Source organism: Thunnus albacares, chromosome 19 (genome assembly GCF_914725855.1).
Source record: "Thunnus albacares chromosome 19, fThuAlb1.1, whole genome shotgun sequence".
In the NCBI taxonomy this organism is placed as follows: Eukaryota; Metazoa; Chordata; class Actinopteri; order Scombriformes; family Scombridae; genus Thunnus; species Thunnus albacares.
This window is the reverse complement of record NC_058124.1, coordinates 7,423,654-7,428,408: the sequence shown is the minus strand read 5'-3', so window position 1 is coordinate 7,428,408 and position 4,755 is coordinate 7,423,654. Positions and strand designations below refer to the sequence as shown.

At 40.8% G+C, this 4,755-nt stretch overlaps 1 long non-coding RNA gene across 1 annotated transcript; it reads right to left on the bottom strand.

The window, feature by feature from the left end:
- Positions 1-1,233: 1,233 nt before the first annotated feature.
- On the bottom strand, positions 1,234-4,552 carry LOC122969914. The gene is made up of 3 exons (XR_006399115.1): positions 2,440-4,552; positions 2,212-2,311; positions 1,234-1,871 (listed from the first exon to the last, which is right to left on the bottom strand). It is a non-coding gene; the product is annotated as an uncharacterized LOC122969914 (long non-coding RNA).
- Positions 4,553-4,755: the final 203 nt, after the last annotated feature.

Here is a 4,755-nt window from a genome sequence, read left to right as displayed (position 1 = left end):
CTTCATTAAAGAAGATGTAGTTAACGTTAATTGAAAACCAGGTTAGTCTTAGTTTAGCTGACTTTTAATTAACTATAGGCTGTTCCTGGAGGCTGACAGAATTAGTCTGGTGCACACACACACACACACACACTTACACACACACACTCACGCATACATACACACATACATACAAAGTTACAAAGACACGCAGGCAGTGCATTATTCATGAAAAAACAGTAAACACAGTTATTTCATTATTCATAGTTTGATATGTTGTTATATAAGGCTCTCTATCTGTCTTTCTCCTCTTCTCTTTTTGTGTGCTCATGCCTGCTGCCTTGTCATATGTCTCCATGTGTCAGCCCATGTGTCCCAACAAATCCTCCACCTCATGCCTTCCTGTTACATATAAAAGCGATGCGGCTGAATGTGGGCGCAGTGCAGCGTACCGTGCATTAACGTGCCGAGCACGTGGGCTCCAGTTATGATTTCGTCCCTTCCTCGGTTAATATGCATGTTTTTGTTTGTGTGTCCGTGGATTCATTAAACAGGAAGTAGGCTTCATAATTAATTTCCTGTCTTAACGTCAGGAAGATGGATGAGGACGATTAGGTGTTACAGAGACAAACGCAAGAAAGCAGATAGCAGAGGATTTGGTTTCTTTTTGCGAAATTGCCTTCAGCAGATGGATCACTGTGGGAAGTTTGGACTTCTTCAACTGATAAAAAAGTCATTTTCTATATAAAATAAGTAGGAAAGATAACAGTACATATTATAAAATCATGCACATGTTAAAACCACAGAAATGATTATGTGTGATGTGTCATTTTAACATGACGGTTGCTACGGAAAAATTGCATAACATGTGACACATATGACCATGTGAATGATGTGACAACGTGTGCTCTCACAGTATATGACTCTGCCTGTGTGCATCATTTTGCCTAAAACTTAATATCTCCATGTGTGTGTACTGAATGTGAACCTCAGCATGCTTCGAGTTATTTAGACTCATTAGCCTTTTTGTCTAAATACTGTTGATCCTTACATGCAAACATACACAAAAACAGAAACAAACACAACCACCTGGATATGCATATGTATGACTGCATTACTTACCAACAAACACATGCAGGGAACATGCAGGGACAAACACAAATGCACAGAAAGTGCTTCAACAGTACATGACTTTATTGTACACAAATACAAAACACTATTATTATTACACATTTCATCCAGTGAAAGCATTGATTTGTTGATGTCTTCCGTATTTTTCTAAAATAATGTGAAATAAAATATTAGCTAATAGCCTCCTTGGCTTTATTCGGTCAGAATTTGACATTTGCTTGCTCAACAGTTTCAGCTGGTTAAGATTTAACACTTGCCGCAAGGTGACATCATCAAATTGAACTTTCAGGAAAAAGTATGGCAAAAGTAACCGCCAGTATGTCTTTGACTGTTAAAGTCTGTCTGTCGCTACCAACTCCTGAGAGAAAATGGTCTAACATGTTCACTAGCTAGTTGGTAACATTGCCTGCTATTTGGCTGGGCAGGTAGTGTACAGTGGGTTTGCCAGAGCTTTTTTTCTATGAAAACAAGTTTGCTGAATGCAGTGAGACTGAACCAAACAGTAAAGTTGTGGGCTGGAAAACTAAAACAATGAACTGAAAGGCAATAAAACTAAAGGGGGACTGCAGAGCGGGACAATAATTCTCTGCACGTTTGTTGCTATGAGCAAACACTTTCACATTACATGTAGTTATTATCACTTTTTAATATCAAAATATTGATTAGTGCAGCTTTCAAATGTTTTAATGTCAAATTTCATACATCTGTATTTCAGTATTCCGTCCTCAAAACAAGAGACTGATGAATTCAGCTGGCTGAGGCTGGAAAAGGAGGGAAAACAAAATGCCATGTTCACATCAAGTGGAAATGGAAGGTAGTGATGTGAAACATTTCGGTACTAATACAGACGGTAATGTACACACTGAATAATATAAATGAATTGAAGCTACAGCTGTATGTTAAATAGACTGTACATGTATATATCAAATAAGCATGAGGGCGCAGCTGATTTGACGCACCTTAACTGAGGCATTCATGTTTGCTTTCCAGACATTTATGTATTATTTAACATCAAATTGGATATATCAGAGCTTCCATAACAACTTCTACATGATGTGCATGTTTCATCTTGTGTGCCTAAGTGTTTTACCACGTACTTACCACAGGTGTGTTTTTAGCAACACAACCGCAGATTGTGTGCAAACGATTACGTCTCACTGCATGCGGTGAAGCGACGAAACACAAAAAGGCCAAGACTCAGCTGAGGAAGCGACACACCACAACACAGGTCAAAGAATGAGTCGAGTCAAGCACAAACTTGACTTGACACGTTCGTTTTATTGAATTGCGCCAAGGATATGAATTAGAAAAATGACACTCATGTCATACCATCTTGTATCTTCGGTCTATGAAAGTGCTCTTTTGTTTTTTCCCCCTGCAGTCACGGCGAGGCTGCATATCTGATTATGACAGACACTTTTACTAACAGAAAACAACATGCGCAAATTGATGAAATACTGCTTGAATGTCAACTAAACACTTTGTAACAGATAATGACAGGAATACACACACACACACACACACACACACACACACACACACACACACAGATGATGCCCTCATGCCCTAACATCCAGAGGACACAGTGGGCTGCAAAAACATTACAGAGCACAGCAAACTGCGCCTCCATCCTTTTCTCTTTATCCTCCCTCCTCCTCATCCACCTCTCCCTCTCTCCTTCTGTTTGTCCTGGTGTACATGAAGCCATGCAGAGCGTGTTGTTGTGTAGGTAGAACTGCAGATACTCACATCTTCCTTTTCATTTTTTAGTTCTCTCCATCCATCTCCCCATGTCATCTGGAGCTGAGCCGGACTCCTTGGTGCTCTCAGCTCGCTGCAGGGCACATTTGCGAAGGTCCTGCGCTTTGACTTTGCTGATTACCTGTCTGTGTGTGCGTGTGTTCATACATATGTGCGTGTTCTCATCTCCGCGCCGTCTTTCTTTCTTTCTATCTCTCTGACTTTGCAGATCTCTTGAAGGTTACAGGTATGTTATGAACACTGTGTTTGTCATATCAACACCCCCACAAGATTTCACAACTCTAGCAGGCCAGCACTGACATATTCAGATACAAAATATCCTGTTTTATATTAGATCACCAGTCTGTATATATGCATATGAAGAGAGTGTCCATTTTATAATATCTGAAGAATCTTGATTGGTCTATAGAGTGTAAAGCTGTGACACTGAGAGAAAATGCCCTCAATTTACTACTGTTTACTAACTCTTTCACACATTTGCAGTTTATTTTTTAACAAAGGCAGATTTAACACTGTAAATTATTAGTAATTTTTAAAACACTTTAGGTCCTTGATTACAGACAAAAACAGGTTTCTCATTTCTAGGTGACCACCAGCAATTTTGCAGGCTGAAATGACAGCTGTTGCTAACAGTTGTTATCTGCTATTGCTAGCTAGCATTGACTAATTAATGTTATCTCTATTTAGATTGAATATTGCATCCCCAAATTATATTCTTAATGTTACCAGCTGTAAACCTGTAAATATGCACCTGAGGGCAACATGATATCATGCCAAAAAAACTGAGGCTAAAACTGCATGTCGCAGGCAAAGAATCACCAGTCGATGATCCATGTAGGAAACATGGAAAACTAAAATGCATCAGAGTAACTAGTTAGCTTGTATTATTGTACAGTTATGCTATGGGAAAATGTAAGATTTGACTGTTATGTTGTTCTAACAAAACCTTGTTTGGCTGCTTACTACTGAAAGCAGCCAAACAAGGGGCCAGTGAGAGAAACACTACTGCGCATATTCAGTGGGATGTATACCCCTGGAAGTAAACCTGGAAGCTAGAAACTTTTTTGGCATATGCATCAGATGAGCAATTCTTATTGGACCAAATAGGTACCATTTTCGGTCTGGCATCCAGCTCTTATAAAACATCCACGCCTGAAACATGCGAGTGCAGCAGCAGGTTGCAGGGATCGACAGTGACGCAACCAATCAGCATCCTCTAAGGAGAGTCCTTGTCCGGCGGCCGGTCGATAATTGGGGCAAGCCCTGGCTGCACGACCGAGGTCATACTCTGCTTCCTGTCCAGAGAAAATGAGACGGGGGAGAGAGGGACACGGCGTGGACAGGAGGACATAATTGAGTCATTAGTCCTTCACTCTAAATGTCAGAGCATGATGAACAGGAGGGTGGGAGAGAGACACAGGTAATGAATCAGAGAGAGAAAAACAGTGGTATTGTAGATGGGAATTTATCCACAATGCGGCAGTGTTGTGAACAAGAAACAGAAACAAATGACTGTTTCTGACTCTAGATGCTTGTGGTTACCATGGCAACCACAAAGTGACATATCGCTTTATTCAGTTTTGTTTCTCTTTTGCAAACCAGACACACCCACACAATAAAGGGGCAGATGTTTCTTGACTGTCTTCTTTCATTTGGACATCAGGCAGGCAGTATGTGTGTGTGTGTGCATGGATTTACAAAAAAAAGGCGTAGATGAGTACGGGTTGGAGCCAGCGGGGTGGGACAGGAGCCCCTGGGAGACGTGGATAAATGTGGCATGATCTAAATGGACAGAGATGGAGAGACGTTCAGGGACTTGAGGAGAGGAGGGAGGAGACAAAGAAGGAAAGGAATGAAAATCTTTTACCTCCTCGAGCTCTACTG